Source organism: Tamandua tetradactyla, chromosome 16 (genome assembly GCF_023851605.1).
Source record: "Tamandua tetradactyla isolate mTamTet1 chromosome 16, mTamTet1.pri, whole genome shotgun sequence".
Lineage (NCBI taxonomy): Eukaryota > Metazoa > Chordata > Mammalia > Pilosa > Myrmecophagidae > Tamandua > Tamandua tetradactyla.
In genome coordinates, this window is record NC_135342.1 from 28851795 (window position 1) to 28874418 (window position 22624).

The 22624-nt window shown below is 38.6% G+C and overlaps 1 protein-coding gene across 5 annotated transcripts in view; it reads right to left on the bottom strand.

The window, feature by feature from the left end:
* Nucleotides 1–10471, bottom strand: part of LOC143660070 (uncharacterized) — a 56342-nt gene extending 45871 nt beyond the window's left edge. For 2 of the 5 annotated variants that reach the window (XM_077133493.1, XM_077133487.1), the window contains exons 1-2: nucleotides 9558–10471; nucleotides 6471–6525 (exon numbers count right to left, since the gene is read on the bottom strand). The gene's annotated coding sequence lies outside the window, so the exon portion shown is untranslated. The other 3 variants (XM_077133495.1, XM_077133488.1, XM_077133489.1) reach the window with 2 other exon arrangements.
* Nucleotides 10472–22624: the final 12153 nt, after the last annotated feature.

Here is a 22624-nt window from a genome sequence, read left to right on the forward strand (position 1 = left end):
ACATTCATACAAGAACCAGATAAAGATACCAGAAGAAAAGAAAACTACAACCCAATATCTCTTATGAATATAGATGTAAAAATCCTCAACAAAATACTAGCAAACCAAATCCAACAGCATATTGAAAGAATTATACACCATGATCAAGTGGGATTTATCCTATTATGCAAGGGTGGTTCAAGATAAGAAAATCAATTAATGGAACATACCACACTACCACATGAAAAACAACACATGATCACCTTAATCGATACAGAAAAGGCATTTGAAGGCACTTTTTATCAAGACACCCTTTTATGAAGACAACGCCCTTTTATGATAAAAACAGAACACTAGGAATAGAAGGAAACTTCCTCAACACGATAAAGGGCACATATGAAAAGCCCACAGTCAACATCCTACTTAATAGTGAAAGATGGAATGTTTTCCCTTTAAGATCACAAACAAGACAAGGATGCCTACAGTCACCACTGTTATTCAACATCGTACTGGAAGTTCTTAGACCAATTTGGCAAGAAAAAGAAATAAAAGGCACTGAATTGGAAAAGAAGAAGTAAAACTTTCCCAATTTGCAGATGATATGATCCTATACGCAGAAAATCCTGGCAAAATCCACAACAAAGCTCCTAGAGCTAACAAATGAATTCAGTAAAGTAACGGAATACAAGATCACACAAAAATCAGCAGTGTTTCTATACACAAGCAATTAACAATTAGAAGAAGAAATCTAGGAAAAAATTCCATTCACAATAGCAACTGAAACAAACATAACCAAGGAAATGAAGGACTTGTACAAAGAAAACTATAAAACATTGCTCAAATAAATAAAAGACCTAAATAAATGAAAGGATATTCTGTGCTCATGGATTAGAAGACTAAATATTATTAAGATGTCAATACTACCCAAAATAAATTACAGATTCATTGTAAACCAATCAAAACTCAACAACCTTCTTTGCAGAGATGGAATAGCCAATCATCAAATTTATATGAAAGGGTAAATGGCCTTGAAAAGTTAAACGCATCTTGAAAAAGAAGAATGAAGTTGGAGAACTCACACTTCGCAATCCTAAAACTTATCACAAAGACACAGGGGTCAAAACAGCATGGGACTGACATAAGTACAGACATATACATCAATCAAATAGAATGAAAGCTCAAAAATCAAGCCTCACATTTATGACCAACTGATTTTTGACAAACTGGCAAAACCACCCAATTAGGAAAGAAAAGCTTCTTCAACAAAAGATGCTGGGAAAACTGGATTTCCATTTGCAAAAAAAGAAAAGGAGGACCATCACCTCACATCATAGAGAAAAATCAACTCTAAACAGATTAAAAGACCTAAAGATAAGAGAATATTAAACTCCTAGAGGAAAATCTTAAGGAAAGCATCTTCAAGACCTTGTGTTAGGCAATGATTTCTTAGACTTAGACCTAAAGCACAAGTAACAAGAGAAAACAGATAAATGGGAACTCATCAAAATCAAAAACTTTTGTTCCTCAAAGGACTTTATCATGAAAGTAAAATGACAACCTACAAAATGGAAGAAAATAGTAGGAAACCACATACCTGATAAAGTGGTTTGCCAGTATATATAACGAAATCCTTAACAACAAAAAGACAAATAATCCAATTAAAACTAGGCAAAAGACTTGAACAGATATCTCGCCAAAGAAACTATACAATGGCACATGAAAAGATGATCATCATCATTAGTAACCGGGAAAATGCAAATCAAAACCACAATGAGATACCATTTCACACCCATTACAATGGCTGCTATTAAAAAAATAGAAAAGAACAAGTGTTGGAGAAGACGTGGTGAAAGAGAAAACTCATTCATTGCTGGTGGCAATGTAAAATGGTTCAGTCACTGGGGAAGACAGTTTGGTGATTCCTTAGAAGGCTAAACATAGAGGTACCATATGACCCGGCAATCCCACCTATTAGGTATATACTAAAAAAAATTGAAAGCAGGAGCTTGAACAGATACTTGTACACCAATGTTCACAGCATTATTCACAACTGCCCAAAATGGAAGCAACCCAAGTGTCCAACAACACATAAATGGATAAATAAAATGTGGTACACACACACAGACACACACACACACACACAGGAATATTATTGAGCTATAAAAAGGAATGAAGTCCTGATGCATGTGACTACATGGATGAAACTTAAAACCATCATTTTCAGTGACTAAGCCAGGCACAAAAGAACAAATATCATTTGATATCACTATTTTGAAACACTAGAACAAGCAAACACACGGAGTCGGAATCTAGAATATGGGTTACCTGGGGATGGGGTGGCAACAGGGAATGGGAAGCTAAGGTTTAAAATGTACAGGGTTCCTATATGGACTGATGGAAATGTTTTAGCAATGGATGATGGTAATGGTAGCACAACACTGTGAATGCAATTAACAGCACTGAAACTCTATCTGAATATGAATAAAAGGGGAAATGTTAGATATGCTAACAATAAAATTAAAAAAAAAAATTCCACAAAAGTACACTACAAAAACAGTGACCCTTAAGTTAAACCACGGACTTCAATTAATGATACAAATATAAAAATATGCTATCAATAATTGTAACAAATATTTCAGACCAATGCAAGGTTTGGTGGCACGGTGGTAAAGGGAATCCTGTATTTTATCTAAGATTATTCTGTAAACCCACAACTTCTCTAATATAGAAATAAAAAGAAAAAGTTTAAGCTTAAGGGGGGAAAACTGAACTCTAGAATTCAAATGGGTGAACTGAAGCTGTTTTGAAAAAATACAAAAATACAAAATGATCATTTGGAACCATAGAAAATGATTGTTGTAATTATTTTGCTTTACTCTACGCAAATAAATGTAAAAACTTGGCAAATATAACCTATGAAAACTGTAACCAGAAACAACAGAAATCTAAACGGAAAAATGAACATAGAAAAAATAGAAACAATCAAAGTATTTCATCACTCCAAAACCAAGCATAGATATTTCAACATGCGAATTTTTCTAAAATTTTAATAAGCAAGTAAGAGTAATACTATTTATTTAAAATTTTTCAACTAATTTCTAAAAATTATTAAGCTACAAACCTATGATGCACAACAGATTGGGAATCAAATTATTATATTCCTAACAAGTCAAATATAAACAAAAGGATATCAACATTCTTCACACATTATATTTGAATTTTTGATGAAAAATCATAACTGAATTTTTCATACTATAAATGACAGTCCTAAACTGAACCAGAGTTCAGGTAACATCTAGGCAATATTTTCTGAATACCACATAAAATGGTCCTTTTAACAGCGATTAGAATTTGTGATTTAAAAAATATGCATTTTCAAAATATATGTCAAAATGTTCTAAGTCAGACAAACTTTTTTTCGTTTTTTTTACTTTTTTTATTTCTTTCAATTCTTTTTTCTTTTTTTAAACTTTTTTTGTTAATTAAAAAATTAACAAATAAAACATTAAGATATCATTCCATTCTACATATAAATCAGTAATTCTTAATATCACATAGTTGCATATTCATCATTTCTTAGAACATTTGCATTGATTTAGAAAAAGAAGTAAAAAGACAACAGAAAAATAAAACGATAACAGAGAAAAAAAAGGATTATACATACCATACCCCTTACACCTCACTGTCATTTACCACTAGCATTTCAAACTAAATTTATTTTAACATTTGTTCCCCCTATTATTTACTTTTATTCCATATGTTCCACTCTTCTGTTGATATAGTAGCTAAAAGGAGTATCAGACACAAGGTTTTCGCATTCACAGAGTCTCATTGTGAAAGCTATATCATTGTTCAATCATCATCAAGAAACATGGCTACTGGAACACAGCTCTACATTTTCAGGCAGTTCCCTCCAGCCTCTCCGCTACATCTTGAAGAACAAGGTGATATCTACTTAATGCATAAGAATAACCTCCAGGATAACCTCTCAACTCTGTTTGGAATCTCTCAACCATTGACACTTAGCCTCATTTCACTCTTCCCCCTTTGGTCGAGAAGGTTCTCTCAATCCCTTGATGTTAATTCTCAGCTCATTCTAGGGTTTTTCTCAGTCCCTTGATGCTGAGTCTCAGCTCATTCCAAGATCTCTGTCCCACATTGCCAGGAAGGTCCACACCCTTGGGAGTCATGTCCCACGCAGAGAGGGGGAGGGTGGTGAGACTGCTCGTCATGTTGGCTGGAGAGAGAGGCCACATCTGAGCAACGAAAAGAGGTTCTCTTGGGGGTGACTCTTAGGCCTAAAATTTTAAGTAGACTTGACCTATCCTTTGCAGGGTTAAGTTTCATATGAACAAACCCCAAGACTGGGGGCTCAGCCTATGGCTTTGGTTGTCCACACTGATTGTGAGTGTCAGGAATTCAACTTGGGTAAGTTGAATTTCTCCCCACTCTTGCCATTCCCCGGGGGGGGGGGGGCTTACGGATACTTTTCCAGTCACTGGTCGGGTCACTCTAGGATTCATCGGGGCATCGCTCTGGACGGGCCAATGGAATCTTGTGTCCTACCTGAGATTCCAGGTGCTTATGACATTCAACCAAACTGTCTGCCTGAGTTGTATTGGGGTCAAACAAACTTTTAATTGTATTTTGTGTATATGGTGACCTGTTAGAACAGGGGTTGGCAAACTACACTCTATTACCTCTTTCTGTAAACAAACAGTTTTACTAGAACACATTCATGTCCATTTTTCCTTTTGTCCATTCATTTTCTAATTGTCTACGGCTGCTTTTGTACTAAAATACCTAAGTTGAGTAGTTGAGAGAGAAATCCTCTGGCCTACAAGGCCTAAAATATTTTTATATTTTATAAAATATAAAACACCTGGTCCTTTACAGAAAAAGCATGTTGACCTTCTGCTCTAAGTAATGATTCTTCCCTCCTCAACCCAGTGAAAACCAAATGCATTGTTGAACCAGTTCCAACCACAAGTAGATAATAAAGAGACAACCTGGAAGAACCACGCCAATCTGGACTATATATAATCCAACATTAAATGAGCAAGCAGTACGCTGTGGGGTTTATTTTAGTCATTTATCTTTACCAAGATCAAAACATTTCTTAGTCTTGTCTCACTGCTTTATATACATACCAATATATAAATCTAATCTATATTAATCTAACAATTAACAAACGTCAATAACCAGCCTAGATTTCTCTCACCATCTGATTCATATATCTGTGTACCAACATCTCCACTTATTTAGGGAACTCTAATAGGGATCTAATTTAACCTGCCCCAAACCAAATTCTTGCTCAGTCTTGTAAACTAAATCCTCCCAAATTCTTTTCACCTCTAATTAATAATCTCATTCTCTATGTTGCTCAAGCCCTGATACTTCTCTCTTTCTCCTGGATCATATAACCATTATATTTTCATATCCTGTCAGATTTATCTTCAAAATATGACCAGAATCTGAACATTTCTCACGACACTCATTGGAATCACCTAGTGTAAATAGAGCACACATGTATGTGTGAGCACATGAATGTCTAAACCACATCATGCTTTGCTGGATTACTTAATAGGCTCCTCACTGGTCTTCTGCTTTTTACTCACCTTTTTACAACTACTTTCAAAAGAGCCATCAGAGCAATATTGTTTCAGTCAAATCATGTCATTTCTCTGACTACAAGTCTCCTTGAATATTTATCAAAACATTTAGAAGCATATATCAAACACTGTTAATTGTTGCTGCTTTGGGTGAACAGAAATAGGGAACCAAGGGCCAGAAGTGAGGGCAATACGTACCTTAATGTTTTAATTTTCTGCCAAATATATGTATTATATTTTAAGAATATGAACACTATTTCTTTCTAAAAGTTAAAACGTGAACTAGTAAAAAGGCAGGAGAAATTTCCAGTACTTGCAGTATTGTTAAAAGGCAGGGGTATGAGAATGCTCAACTACGATAGCTAGAGGTAAGAAGACAATAAGAAAAGAGACTAGGGGAATAAAATTCAACTCTATATACAACAGTAGAAGCAGAGATCATAAAAAGACAAATCGGAAAATATAGGACTCTAAGTGTTAGAGCTTTTCAAAGACTGCAGATCAATGAAGGACTAAATGCTTAAGAAAATGAGTCTAAGCATAGAAGGGGAAGAAAAAGACTGAGGATGTTAGTGAAAGGAAGAAGAAACTTGAAACTGAGGCTATAAAAATCATAAAACTGAAACTGCAAATCAGGTTAGAGAGGCTGGCACCTAAACAGGGATAAGACAACCAGTCCTCCAGAATCTGAGAAAAGAAGAGCACAGATTCGGTAAGAAAATCTGGAAATGTTACATAAGTATCTAAAGAATTCCCAGCAACTATCACTCCAAAAGACAATAACTAATAAGAAAATATTAATACATTTTAGAGGTTACAAACCCTCACTGAACTACTATAAGCCTTTATCCCATTCATTCCTGCTTGGTTCTCACTTACCTGGAGAGCACCTCCTTTACATTTCTTCTTCAGTCATCCATTGCTCTTGTTTAAACTGAAAACAAAAAAATGACACTGAATTTAGATGTTACTGTTAGTGATCAAAGCAGCATCCCAGAATTCAAGCTGAAACCTTAGGATCCTCAAGGTTTTTGAAGGAAGCTGGCCAGTGAAAAAGAACAATGTAATGATGATCCTTTGCCTTATAAGCTGGAGCACACACAAATATGAGCACTCTGAGAAAAGAGTATCTATATTTTGCATCTCACACCAAACTCATTAGACCATATAAAGGTCCATTTATTTCAGGAAGGGGCAACAGAAGGTACCTTATTTTCAGAATTTAGATTACATAGAGAAACTACAAAACTAGGCTGCTAGAATTCTCTAGTACCACAACCTGTACAGTTTCTTTGCATGGGTTTTACTAGTGGTCTTGCTCCTGATCCAACCGTCACATTATAAAATATCACTTTTCCCAGTAACTCCAGAACAACACTCTTCTCATATATGTGAAGTCACAATCTTGCATGATATGGAAGAAAAAAAAAGGTATAGGAAATTAATCTGACAGTATTCATTAATCAGAACACCTAAAAAACTCTGAGGCCTAATATTTTGTCTAGAAGAAATTAAATATTATAAATGTCCTATAACTTATATTCTCGTTCTCTGATTCAGCAAATATACACATCATTTATTATGTGTGGTGAAGAGACCTTAGTCTCTAGTTTATAATGGGGTAAATGAGATTAAAGAGTCAAACTTATTCAAAAGCTCTTCTTAGTCAGAGGTAAGAGGCTTAGAATCTGGCTGGACAGTGCTATGAATTGCTAACACAGGTAACACAGAAGGGGAATGGATAGAGTTAGACCGAAGGTGGAAAGAGATGGTATAACATCTCATTGTGGACATAAAGTTTCAACCTCCTGTGCAACCTCCAAGTGCAACTGTCCATTAGGCTCAGGACAAGCCTCAAACAGAAAGGCACATTTGTTGGTCATCTGTGTTAGATGAAATCACAGTAGCGGAAGTTTGTTGCACAAAGAGTACTTAGATTTGAAAGGAAGATCAACGTCAGAAACCCAGGAATAACAAAAGCTAGGGACAAGCAAAAACATGAGTCCCTTATTGATATTTCTTTTAGTCTGTTTCCTTGGAGCAACTACAAGTAAAAACCTAAAATTGTGGAATTGTAACCCATACCAAGCTCTGAAATCTGTTCTACAACTAATTGTTGCAAGGTGCTTTGAAATTTATTGCTTTTTTGTATATATGTTATTTTTCACAAAAGAAAGAAAAAAAGAGAAGGAGTATAACAGAGAAGATAGGATTTAACAAATGAGTATGACTGCTGAATCATTATATTGATATTTATTTTGGTCTCCAGTGTCTTGGTGCAGCTAGAAGAAAAAAATGAAAAATTGTGGAACTTAACCCATGCCAAACTTTAAAATCTGTTCTATAACGACTTGTTAAAATGTACTTGGAAATTTACTGCTTTGTTGTAAATATGCTATCTTTCATAATTTGAACAACAAAACATGAGTCACTAATGGAGTCTCGGGGAATTTTTTTGTTTATTGGCTTTGACTAGAATTAGAAAAATTGGAGTATTGTGGAAGTCAGGGAAACATTTCAGAAATGAGACAGTGATAAATACCTGAAAAGGAATGCAGTATACATAGAAATCTAATTCCTCCAGTCCAGTGAAAAATGAAAATGGGCAAGACAGGTGAGAAATAAGAGGGTGGTAAAAAAAAAAAAAAAGTGGGGGGATTCTTACCCCTGCCCTAGCATATCCCTCCCCCACTCAGTCATTTATTTTCTTTCTAAACTTCAAAAATTTTTCTGTAACTACAAAAATACATTCTCACCTTCTTACTCAAATAGAATGCCACACCAAGCATTCTGCAAGTAGCCTTCTTCACATAAAGTATCCTATATACTTTCTGTATCTAAGACACATAATCTTAGACACATAAATCTCCATTTATTTAAGTCCTCTTTGGCGTCCTCCCATTCCACTTAAAAACAATCTTCATATAGGTTTTACACATTTCTTGTTTATCCTTATGTGTTTTTTCCAATTTGTAAATAATGTCCCCTCTTCATTGTAACTTTTAACCAATTATTGTTTGTATATATAAAAGCTATTATTACTCTATTTGAATTGTATACCCTAGTGCCTTACTTTTGCATTTTAATGAAAATTATGTCAAGAATAAGTACGAAAAAATACTCGAAGAAAACATCATTGTAAATAAAAGAAAATTTCCTTCACTACATTTCCATAGGTCACTCGTTAGGAGTCAGACAGTCGTTTTCATCGACAAACTGCAGAATCTTCATACTAGGCTTCTTAGTCTCTCTAAGCCAAAGTTTTCTCTACAGACCAGAACCCAGGTACTCGTGGGCATGACCGCTTCAAGATATTCCTTAGCCTAAGACTCTATTCTCAAAGCAGTTCCACCAAAGTTCCCTCAAAGAATTAAGAAAAAAATATCTACAGCAAGTCTAGGTACCCCATCACAAGTTTTTCGGGAATTTTCCTTTTTTAAAAAAAAATTTAAAAAAGAAAAATTGTTTTCTTATTCCACAAGGAGTCTATCTTTATATAAAAGTCGTCTTTTTAAATTCCTCATCAGCTGATTAACTTAGCCATTTTTCTTTCTTCCAGAACAAGGAAAGCTCCATAAAGGTGCAACCTTAATATGACTGTTTTAGAGATGAGAAAAGTGAGGTTACTTTTAGGGTTTACTTTCTCACAAAACTCATAATCCCATCCATTTTTCCAGCTACACAAACACGTAACCACACAGTTACACACTCACGTACGACCCCAAACTCTCCGTCACACTCACGGTCACCCACCCATGAATCTGCCAGCTTCCTGCTGCACCCCTCTTCGTACCCTTACATCTGAACATCGCCACATCACGGGAGAAGATTCCTCCCCTTCTGCCTCCTCAGCCGCATCGCAGGCCCAGGAAATCCTTCCCTTCAGTCTCCCTGAGCCAGCTGAGGACCCAGAAGCCCAAGTCCCACACCAGGCCCCAAGATACAAGGAGTCGAAACCAAACTCACCAGCAGACAAAGAGAACGATGGCGAACCGAAGAGACTGCGCTTGCGCACTCCTTGGTTGGCGGGGAGCCGGCTCTTTAGGCAAGCACTCCCAGAAGTCTCCGGGGTTCATCCAGGCCTCGGGTCAGGATACCACGGAAGCGGCTCACTTTTCTAATTGTGAACTACATTGCCCAGAAGGTTAAGGGGCTCGAGTCAAATTTTCACCTGAATATTCTTTCCTCCGCCATACCTTATGTGTCTGTTTTCCTGCTGGAGAGTGGGGTATGAATAGGCCGACTCTTAGGGGAAGGCCCAGCTCATCCACAAGAGAGCCGCGGTGCGAGGCTAAGCCCGTACCCATAGGGGGCTTCCCGGCCCTGGCTCGGGGCTAAAACACAATCTCTTTGTCTAGACTCAGGCCAGGCGCCATCTTGCCTCTCCCGGAGACGGCTCTGAACTACATTTCCCAAAGGGCGCTGCGTCCGCCGTTCCTTCCCCCCACGCCGAGTCCTGCAGCCGCCGTTCCTTCCCCCCACGCTGAGTCCTGCAGCTCTGTGGTCAGCTGCGCTTGTCCCGGTTGCTAGTCTGGGTTAGGTTCGCCGGGCCAGTACAGACTGAAGCCGTCTGAAGGAAGCGGGAGAGGGGTCGGAGACTATTCAGTCTTGTCAGTTGGAGAGGACTGAGGAGGGGGTGTTGTTAGATTGTCGGTGGTTGTGTGACCCTGTGTTCCAGTATGTCTGTGTGTATGCTTGACTGCGACTGTTACGACGAGTGTGCGGATGTGGAGAGCTTTTAACTATGCCAGTGTGGCTGTGAGTTCCTGTGGTAGGTGTGTGGTTGTGATTGTGTTGCTGTGTGTACCTCTGTGTGTGCGGGTATGGGTTAACAGATACTGCGGTTGTCCCCATGATTGTGTATGTATGGGTATGATTGTGACTGTAAGCGTGTGTCTATGTGCAATACAGGGAGCTTTGTGACTGCGGCTCTGACTCTGTTCCCCTGGGGATTGTGACTGTGTGCAGCACTGTGAGGAGTGGGAAGGTGAGAGGGTGCTTGTGACTAAGGGTTTGTTTGTGTGTCTCGTGATGGATGTGTGACTTCTGTTCAGCTCTGTGTGTGTTGGTTTGGCAGCCTGTGGCTTTATGGCTTTGTCTGTGTGCAAATATGATTATGGTTTGTGCAGCCTTGTCTATGGGGGGTAGAAGGCTGCCTAGACTGACGTTGCGACTTTGCCCCAGAAGCAAAAACCATGGCTCTTCTCTATGACATTGCGATTGAGTTGGAAGCCCAGTTTTCTTCTCTGGCCTCCCTTCCGTGTGTGTGTGTGTGTGTGTGTGCGTGTGTGTGTGTGTGTGTGTGTTGGAGAAGGAGGAAAGGAAGCAGGGGACCACCAGCCTTGTCATCTGGACCCCAAGAAAGGTCTGGTTTCTTCCCGTTTTGATACTTCTTCGAGAGAGTTGCCTTATTTTTTGGAAGCCCAGTTTTCTTCTCTGGCCTCCCTTCCGTGTGTGTGTGTGTGTGTGTGTGTGTGTGTGTGTGTGTGTGTGTGTGTGTGTGTGTGTTGGAGAAGGAGGAAAGGAAGCAGGGGACCACCAGCCTTGTCATCTGGACCCCAAGAAAGGTCTGGTTTCTTCCCGTTTTGATACTTCTTCAAGAGAGTTGCCTTATTTTTCCAGGACATTTTTTTCCTTATTGGCAAACACTTTGGGGAAAACACACACACACACACACACACACACACACATTAAATAACCTGGAACTTATTTCTCACTGAAAATATCTTCCTTGTGCTGCCTAATATTCTCTTATTAATGTGGAAAACGGTTCTGTTTATCTCGTGCTAAGTAGTTTGGTATGTATGTATATAAGCATGTGTATGTATATATTTATATACAGATATATAAATGTGTATATATACATGAATATCCTGTATTTTCATTTAAATGATGTAATTTCCCATGTAATTGAAAACTCTTTGCTAATATTTTAAATATTACATTTTTTTTATTACATCTGAGGCTAACCAAGCATCCATTCCCTCCTTCCTTATGGCTGTAAGAATCCTGATTTTCCTTGAAGGAGCACTGTGCCCGGCTTAAATAAAGAGAAATGACATGTTCTTGTTTCCCTTATACATGTAAGTAAGAGTTCTTAGATTGGGTTTTGTTCTAGTTTGCTAGTTGCTGGAATGCAACACACCAGAGATGGATTAGCTTTTAATAAAAGGGGATTTATTTTGTTAGTTCTTCAGAGGAAAGGCAACTAACTTTCAACTGAGGTTCTTTCTTACTTGAGAAGGTACATGGTGGTCTCTGCTGGCTTTCTCTCCAGGCCTCTGGGTTCGAACGACATTCCCCAGGGTATTCCTTTCTGCATCTCCAGAGGCCTGGGCTGAGCTGCGAGTGCTGAGATGAGGTGTGCTGAGCTGCTTGGGCTGTGCTACGTTGAGCGCTCTCGTTTAAGCACCAGCCAATTAAATCAAACATCATTCATTGCAGCGGGCATGCCTCCTAGCTGACTGCAGCTGTAATTAGCAACAGATGAGGTTCACCTACCATTGGCTCATGTCCACAGCAACAGAACTAGATGCCTTCACCTGGCCAAGTTGACAACTGAATCTAGCTACCACATATCCACCCCTTGTCAACTTGACAACTACACGCATCACCTTAAACAGTATTAAGGGGCAAAAAATTCTCTTCTGGCTGTGGACCTGTGAATCTCAAAACAAGTTGTCTGGTGCCAATATGCAAAGGAGGGACAGTCACAAGATCCATAGGGAGAAATTGGAAGAAAAACCTGCAGGGAAAACACCATTGGATTTCAAAGTCTGAGAGTCATTTATCTTCAGGGCTTCTGAAAGTGGCAGTCCCACCCTTTCCAAGGGCCTACACAGAGGCCTGGCTCTCTCCAAATACAACCTTGGGGAACATTGGGGAGACCACATTTTTCTCGGCTCCACCCTCTCCAAGCATTGGGGCTGCACCCGGACTCTCTGCCATCTCCGGGGAACATGCTCAACCACTCCATGTGGTGGTAGCCAGGCTCTCTCCAAACCCCAAGGAATGTGCTTTACCCTCTCTAAGGCCTGAGGCATGACTCTTCCACTGCAACAAGCTAGAAGGCCCATCCTCTGCCTTTGGGGCAAACTCGCCCTCTTCACGGGCTTGGGTATGTCCGCTTTCCTGGCCCAAAGCCTCTTGACTTCAGACCTCAGCCTCCATGATTTTGTCTCTGAAGTTATTTTTCCTCCAATGTGTCCCTTCGTGGAACCCCTCAGTCCAGACTGGCAGCGGCTCTGTTTATACAGGTCCCACAGCACTCTTGTTGGCTTTCTATGCAGTAGCCTCGGATCATGCCCATCAGACATAAGGAGTTTCCACAAATCCTTCCTGGATAACTCCATGTCCAATCCTGGCTTTCTCTGAGATGGCTTACTGGTTCCACATCTGGTCAAATCCTCACATGGAGCGCTATTCTCTAGGGTCTCCCTTCCTGGAAGCCCAGAATTTTCTAGAACATCAATTTCTAGTTTCATTGTACCCACGAGTTCAGTTCTCAGTTTATCTCTTTCCTCTCACATTTCACTTTAAGCTGTGAGGAGGAACCAGGCTGTGCTTTCCACATTTAACTTGGAGATCTCTTCTGCTAAATATCCAAGTTCATGGCTTTTAAGATGTGCCTTCCAGCCAAAGCCACTGGTCAATTTTGCCAGATTATCTGCCATTTTAAAACAAGGCTCGTTTTCCTTCCAATCAGTAATAACACATACCTCATTTCTGTCTAGAGCCTGGTCAGAGGTATCCTTAGAGTCCATGTTTCTACCAACAGTCTCTTCAAAGCATTCTAGGCCTTCTCTATCAAGCTGCTCACAACTCCTCCAGAATCTTCCCCTTATCCACTTAGAAAGCCATTCCAACATGTTTGTTATTTGCAAACTGCAGTAGCACCCCACTCTCAGTACCAAAATCTGTTCTAGTTTGTTAGCTGCCAGAATGCAATATAACAGAAATGGAATAGCTTTTAAAGGGGGGGATTTCATCACTTGCTAGTTTACTGTTCTAAGGCCGAGAAAATGTCCCAATTAAAATAAGTCTATAGAACTGTCCAATCTAAGGCATCCAGGGAAAGATACCTTGGTTCAAGAAGGCTGATGAAGTTCAGCGTTTCTCTCTCAAGTGAGAGGGCACATGGTGAACACAGAGTTTCTCTCTCATCTGGAAGGGCACATGGCAAACACAGCATCATCTGCTAGCTTCTTCGCCTGGCTTCCTGTTTCATGAAGCTCCCCAGGAGGCATTTTCCTTCTTCATCTCCAAGGTTGCTGGCTGGTGGACTCTGCTTCTCATGGCTACATCATTCTGCTCTGCTGTCTCTGAATCTCTTTTCTCCAAAACGTTTCCTCTTTTATAGAACTCCGGGAAACCAATCAAAACCCACCCAAATGGGTTGAGACATGTCGTCACCTAATCCAGTTTAACACCCACTCTTGGCTAAATCATATCATCTTGGAAGATGGTCTGATTACAATTTCAAACATACAGTATTGAATAGGGATTATTCTACCTTTATGAAATGGGATTTTGATTAAAACATGGCTTTTCTAGGGGGCATACATCCTTTTAAACCAGCACAGGTTTCTTAGACTTTTTTTTTTAACTTTTTATTTTGAAATTCCTTCAAACTTCAGGACAGTTGCAAAAATAATACAAACTCTGTACAGAGAACTCCAGCATCCCCACCCCCCGAGACCCAGATCCACCAATTTTAACATTTTTGCCACTTTTGCCTCATCAGTCTAATATCTACCTATTTATCTAATCTATTTATTTTCTGAACGTTTGACAGCAGGGTACACACTCCTTGAACTCATAATGCTTTCCTTGATAGTTTTATATAATCACCTTAAGTGAAGCTGTAAAGTTCACTGAATTTAACAAAACTCCAACTTTTTCTAGGTCCAAATAATATCCTTTTTTTCTTTAATTTTTATTTTAGTAACATACAACTAGAATTTTCCCCTTTTAACCACATTCAGATATATAATTCACTGGTGTTAATTACATTCACAATGTGCTACCAACACCATCATCCATTAACAAAACTTTTCCATCGTTCTAAACAGAAATTCTGTACCAATTAAGCATTAAGTTCCCATTCCCTACCCACTCCAGGCTTGTGATAACCTATATTCTAGTTTCTGATGCTACGAATTTGCTTGTTCTAATTACTTTATGTCAGTGAGATCATGCAAGATTTGTCCTTTTGTGTCTGGCTTATTTCAACATGATGTCTTTAGGGTTCATGCATGTGGTTGCGTGTATCAGAACTTCATTCCTTTTCATGGCTGCATACTATTCTATTACTTGTATATACCATAGTTTACTTATCCATTCTGTGATAAGAAACAATTCCTCATACTCTGCCGCCTTTCCCTGGGACACACAAATACATCCTGGTGCAGGACCAGATGTATCAGCCTAGCAGGATAAAACACAACTCCCTAGCAAATAAGGAGACTACCCAAACGTTCCTTCCCCCATTGTTTCAATCATATTTAAGCATTAACTGCAGATAGTTTGATTCTAGGGGGCATGTATTGTGACATTGAGCTCACACCCCAGTGGTATATCTGTGCCTGATAGAGAGAAAGCAAAGTTCCTCCACCAAAGTACACAAACATAAGAGAGAGGTGCTGTGTGTAAAACATCTGCCTGCATCAGCCACAGATTGAGCCCCACAGGCTATGGGGGACCAATGTCCATTCGTAAATCTGTTCTAGCTCTGCGTCTTCTCCATGTGAGTAAGACAACTTTCCATCAAAGACTGTGAAAATATTGCTTTGCTGGCAACCCTGTTACCAGCATATTAGAATGGGTTTACATCTCTTTAGATATTTCTCCTTCTGACCAACACACTCATCTGTTGATGGACACTTGTGTTGCTTCTATCTTTTGGAAATTGTGAATAATGCCATTAGGTACATCAATGTGCAAATATCTATTTGAGTGAAAGTCTCCCTGGTGGCATTGGAGGTGACTCCAAGGGATGAGTCTGGCCTTAACACCATGGGATCAACAATGCCATCCTGACCAAAAGGGAGAAAACAAGTGTAACAGAGTATCAGTGGCTGAGAGAGTTCAAATAAAGTTGAGAAGCTGCACTGGGCAAGCTTGAGTTAGACAGTGCTACCTATCATAATTTGCCAAACCCCAAGCAGAACTATTCCAGCCATCTTCCAACCTAAAGAACACCTAGGACAATACATAAGGTTCTATAAAGGTTCCATGCACTAGAGTAACTTTCCAGAAACCTACAACCTCCAGATGGGTCCCTGGACCAGACAAGTCTTGAAACCTAGAGGGTCCAACCTCTCCAGAATATCAGCAAGTTCCATCTCCCTACCCCATATTATTGACAGCCCCTTCCACCTTGAAAATGTTAGAATGGCCATAGCCCAAATACCCCTAAAGAGTGGGATAAAAAGAGCAAAGGTTATGGTGAAGTTCTACAGAGGAGGTAGGGTTTAACAAATGAATATGATTTCTGAATCATTAACTTGATATTTCTTTTAGTCTCTAGTTTCTTAGAGCAGCTGGAAGTAAAAGCCTAAAATTGTGGAATTGTAACCCATAACAAACTCTGAAATCTGTTCTATGACTAATTGTTGTGCTGTGCCTTGAAATGTATTGTTTTTATGTATATATGTTATTTTTCAAAAAAATCAATTGTGATGATAAAAATATATATATTCCTTCTATCCTCCTAAATTCTGGAGCAGCTAGAAGGAAAAATCTGAGATGATGGTATGGTAGCTCATGACCAACTCTGAGATCTGTCCTGTAACTACTTGTTGAAGAGTGCTTTGAAAACTATTGCTTTTTTTTTCTTTGCTTTGTATATATGTTATACAATAAAAAAAATACTTATTTGGACCCTGCTTTCAATTATTTTGGGTATAAACCTAGTAGTGGGATAGGCAAGTCATAAGTTAATCCTACACTTAACTTTCTAAGGAACCACCAGTGGTACAGCAGCTGCACCATTCTTATTCCCACTAACAAAGAATGAGTGTTCTTATTTCTTCACATCCTCTCCAACACTTATTTTTCTTTTTTTTAAAATAGTAGCAATTCTAATGGGAGTGAAATGTTATTTTTTAGTTTTGATTTGTATTTCCCTAATGACTAATGATGTTGATCATCTTTTCCTGTGACTTTTGTCCATTTGTGTATTTTCTTTGGAGAAATGTCTATTCAAATCTTGCCCATTTTCTAATTGTGTTATTTGTCTTTTTGTTGTTGTATTGTAGGATTTCTTTATGAATTCTGGATATTAAACCTTTATCAAATACATAGTTTCCAAATATTTTCTCCTTTTTTGTAGGTTGTTACTTTACTTTCATGATGAAGTCCTTTGATGCACAAAACTTTAATTTTGATGAGGGCCATATATCTGTTTTTCCTTCTGTTGTTCATACTTTTGGTGCAAAGTCTAAGAAACCGTTGCCTAACACGAGGTCCTGAACATGGTTTCTCGCATTTTCCTCTAGGAGTTTTATAATCCTGGTACATATATTTGCATCTTTGAACCATTTTTTAGTTATTTTTTGTATATGGTATGAGAAAGGGGTCCACAATCATTCTTTTAGATATGGGTAGTCAGTTTTTGAAAGACTATTTATTGAAAAGACTATTCTTTCCCAATTGAGTGGACTTGGCACCCTTGTCAAAAATCAATTGGCCACAGATGTGAGGTCTGCTTCTGAACACTCAACTCAATTCCAATGGCCTATATGTCTGTCCTTGTGCCAGTACCATGCACAAAACCCCTGTGGCTTTGTAATAAGATTTAAAATCCAGAAGTGTGAGTCCTTTGATTTCATTCTATTTAAAGAAGTTTTCAGCTATATGGATCCCCTACCCTTCTATATAGACGTGATGATTAGCTTTCCCACTGATTCAAAGAAAGATGCTGGAATTTTTATTGAGATCTTGTTGAATCTATATATCGCTTTGGGTAAAATTGGCATCTTGACAATATTTAGCTTTCAATCCATAAACATGGAATGCCCTTCCCTATTATTTAGATCTTCTTTGATTTCTTTTAGCAGTGTTTTGTAGTTTTCCATGTATAAAGTCCTTCGCATCCTTGGTTATATTATTCCTGGATATTTGATTCTTTTAGTTTCTATTGTAAATAGATTTTTTCTCAATTTCCTTTTCAGACTGTTCAATACTAGTGTATAGGAATACTACTAATTTTAATGTTATTCTAGTTTGCTAGCTGCCAGAATGCAATACCTCAGAAATGAAATGGTTTTTCAAAAGGGGAATATAATAAATTGCTAGTTTACAGTTCTAAGGCTGAGAAATGTCCCAATTAAAACAAGTCTACAGAAATGTCCAATCTAAGGCATCCAGGGAAAGATACCTTGTGGTTCAAGAAGGCCGATGAAGTTCAGAGTTTCTCTCTCAAGTGGGAGGGCACATGGCGAACACAGAGTTTCTCTCTCACCTGGAAAGGCACATGGAGAACACGGTCAGGGCTCCTCTCTCGTCTGGAAGGGCACATGGTGAACACAATGTCATCTGCTAGCTTCTCCTGGCTTCCTGTTTCATGGAGCTCCCCAAGAGGCATTTTCCTTCTTCATCTCCAAAGGTCATTGGCTGTGTACTCTGCTTCTCGTGGCTATGTCATTCTGCTCTGCTGTCTCTGAATCTCCCCCTTCTCCAAAATGTTTCCTTTTTTATAGGACTCCAGAAACTTCTCAAGACCCACCCAAATGGTTGGAGATATGTCATCACCTACTCCATCTTTTTTTTTTTTTTTTTTTTAAAGAAAGAGGGAGGAAGGGAAGGAAAGACAGAGAAAGAAGGAAGGATGGAAGTGAGGAAGAAAGGGAAACATTTTTAAACATTTTCTTGTTTTATTATATTTTGTTTGTTTGTTTGTTTTTTTACATGGGCTGGGGCCGGGAATCGAACCGGGGTCCTCCGGCACGGCAGGCAAGCACTCTTGCCCGCTGAGCCACCGTGGCCCGCCAACCTACTCCATCTTAACAACCACTCTTGACTAAATCACATCATCCAGGGAGATGATCTGATTACAGTTTCAAACAAATAGGGATTATTCTACCTTTATTAAATGGGATTTTGATTAAAACATGGCTTTTCTAGGGTCCATACATCCTTTCAAACCAGTACAAATGTGTTGCTCTAGCTCCCTATCACTACCCTGAATTCATTTATGAACTCTAGAAGCTTTGCTGAAAATTTATCAGGATTTTTTGCATATAGGATCATGTTGTCTGCAAATAGTGAAAGTTTTACTTCTTCCTTTCCAATTTGGATGACTTTTATTTCTTTTTCTTGGCTGATTGTTCTGGCTACAGTTTTCAGTATAGTGTTGAATAACAGTAGTGACAGGAGGCATCCTTCTATTGTTTCTGATCTTAGAGGTAAAGTTTTCCATCTTTAACCATTAAGTTTGAGTTAGTGGAGTGTGTTTCATATATGCCCTTTATCATGTTGAGGAAGTTTCCTTCTAGTCCTATTTCTAATTTTTTGTCCAGAAGGGATTCTGTATTTTGTCAAATGCCTTTTCTGCATATATTAAGATGATCATGTGTGTTTTGTCCTTTGTTCTGTTAATGTAGTATATTACATTAAGTGATTTTCTTATGTTGAGCTACCCTTCCATACCTGGGATAAATCCCACTTGATCATGGTGTATAATTATTTTAATGTGCTATTAGATTCAGTTTGCTAGTATTTTGTTCAGGATTTTTGCATCTAAATTCATAAGGATATTGGTCTGCAATTTTCTTGGGGTGGCTTTATCTGGCTTTGGTATAAGAGTGATGTTGGCTTCATACAATGAATTAAGGAGTGTTCTCCTCTTCAATTTTTGCAAGAGTTTGAGCAGGAATGTTTGGTAGAATTCACCTGTGAAGCCTTCTTGTCTTGGGCTCTTTTTTTTTTTTTTTGCTGGGAGGTTTTTGATTACCGATTTGATCTCTTTACCAGTAATTGGTCTTTTGAGGTGTTTTTCTTCTTGAGTCAGTGTAGATTGCTTGTATATTTCTAGGAACTTAATAATTTCAATTAGATTGTCTAATTTGTTGGCAAAAAAGTTGTTCAGAGTATCCTGATCTTTTTTTTTCTTTATGTCTGTGTGGTCAGTATTAATGTACCCTCTTTCATTTCTGATTTTATTTGCACCCTCTCTTTTTTTCTTTGTTAGCCTAGCTAAAGATTTGTTAGTTTTTATAAATATTTTCAAAGAACCAAACTTGGTTTTATTAATTCTCTATTTCATTTTATTTATGCTCAAATCTTTGATATTTGGTTCCTTCTACTCACTTTAGAATCAGTTTGCTCTTCTTTTGCTACTTCCTCCAGGTGTGTATATAGGTCTCTGATTTGAGTTTTTTCATCTTTGTTAATGTTAGCATTTAGGGCTATAAATTTCTCTCTGAACACTGTCTTCACTATGCCACATTAGTTTTGATATGTTGTGCTCTGATTTACATTTGTCTCAAGATATTTCTTGACATCCCTTGTGAATTCTTCTCTGACCCATTGATTAAGAGTATTTTATTATGTGTATTTCCAGTTCTCCATCTGTTATCAAATTCTAGCTTCATTCTATGTGGTCAGTGAAGATGCTTTATGTAATTTCAATCTTTTAAAATTTATTGAGACTTGTGTTGTGACTTGACATGTGGTTTATCTTGGAGAATGATCCATGCGCACTTGGAAAGAATGTGTTTCTGCTGTCTTGGGGTGCGATGTCTTTTAGACACTAATTCATTTATCATGTTTGAGTTCTCTGTTTACTTATTGATCTTTTGTCTATATATTCTATCAGTTGGTGAAGTGGTGTGTTGAAGTCTCCAACTATTATTGCGGAGATATCTACTTCTCATTTCAGTTTTGCCATTTTTGCCTCTTGTATTTTGGGGGCACTGTGGTTAGTTGCATGAAGGTTTATGATTGTTTTTCTTCTTAGTGTATGATTTTATTAATATATATTGACCTCTTTCTGTTAAAACAGTTTTTTACTTAAAACCTGTTTTGTCCAATTTTAATATAGATAACCCAGATCACTTTTGATTACTTTTCTGGGGTACATAACTCAATTTACCACAATGTCAAAATCAATTTTAAGAGTAGCTATGTCACTGTATAATCCTGTGAATAATGTATAAGGGTGCCTATTTCTCTGCATTCTCACAATTAAAATTTTTAATTTTTTTTATGTCATTCTTGTGGGTGTAAAGTAGTATATCATTATGGTTTTGATTTGCATTTCCCTGGTGACCAATGATGTTGAGCAACTTTCATGTGTTCATCAGCCATTTGTATATCATATAGGAAAAATGTCTATTCAAGTTCTTTGCACAATTGGGTTGCCTTTTGTTGTTGAGTTGTAAGAGTTCTTTATGTATTCTGGATTTTAAACCAAAATCAGTCACATTGGCATCAATTATTTTCTCCTATTTTATAGGCAGTTTTTCTCACTTTGTTGATAATAACCTTTGAAGTACAAAAATTTTTAGTTTTGATGCAGTCCATTTAATCTTTTTTCCTTTGTTGTTCGTACTTTTGGTGTTGTATGTCAGAAAACCTCCCAGATAAAAGATTTTGAAGGTTTCCACCTATGTTTTCTTCTAAAAGTTTTAAGATTTGAGCTATTATATTTAGAACCTTGATACATTTATGGTTAATTTTTGTTTATGGAATGAGCTAGAGGCCAAAATTCATTCTTTTGCATATGGACATCCTGTTTTCCCTGCATCACTTGTTAAAGAGAACATATTTCCACAATTAATATAGTTTGGACCCTTGTTAAAAATCAGTTGGGGAGGGGGCCAAGATGGCAGCTTAGCAAGGTGTGGGATTTAGTTTGTCCTCCAGAGCAGCTAGTAAGTAGCCAAGAACAGTACAGAACAACTGCTGGGGCCATGGCAGTGACCAGACACACAATGTACCCCAGTCTAGACAGCTGGACCAGCTACGAGCCACCCCCAGAACCATGAGTTCCTCAAACCATGGCAGCCGGCACCCCCCTGCCCCCTGCACAGGCAGATTCCCAGAGGGGAAAAGGATGGGACTTTACCAGGAGCAGGGGCTGAGTGAAACCAAGCTTCAATTGTGGAATTAATTAACAAATTCTGATTACTAAAAATAGGCCCCCAGCTCAGCTGACTGTTGGGTCAAAGCAGAGGTTGCTGGTTTTTGCCCTGGTGCAGAGGGGGCAGGGCTGACAGAAAAAGAAAAAACAAAAAAAGAAGCAGAGGTTTTTGAATCAGATAGCAACTAAGGGTCTGGGCCCTGAAGGAAAAGAGGGGGCATATAGGACATGAAGGTACACAAAGCAACATACCAACTTATGTTCTTGATTGGCAAACCTGAGGAACCGGGACCTGCTCTGAAAAGGATTTTTCTCTTTCTTTTTTTGTGGGTTTGTTTCTACAGCTTGACTACTCTTTGGATACAGCTGCAAGGTTTCTCAGGCTGCCAGGCATAAGCAGAATTAAACTTCTCAAAGAATTTGTCTGGAGCTTGTGCCTTCCAGGGGAGAGGGGTGGGGCCCAGTTCAGGTGGGTTCCCTCCTTCAAGGAATTCAGACCCCAGGTTCTGGAAAAGTGAAGCGATTAAAGCCAGCATACAACCTCTCCTCTATCTCAACCATGTCCCCAACAGGGAGAGTCTGCTGAAGTTAAAGGTACCACATCACCTTCTGCTGGTGGGACATGCAGGCAGAAAAGCACCACATACTGGACATGATAGGGAAAACACAGAGTCCAGAGGCTTCATACAAAAGCCTTTCAATCTGCTGGGTCTCACTCTCAGGGAAAACTGACACAAGTGACTTTTTCTTCCTGAAAAGAGGCCAATTTGGTCTGGGAAAATCTGGGTCTGGTCTATAATACCTAAGTATACCCTCCTAAGTGGGGTGGGGGGGGGAGGCACTATACAGGTAGGACAAGAAACAAGAAAACAAGAACTGAAAATTTCTCATCTGATAAACAAAACCTAAGTTAGAGGTCCAGAAAAAGCTAAACCGAGTGTCAAAGAAC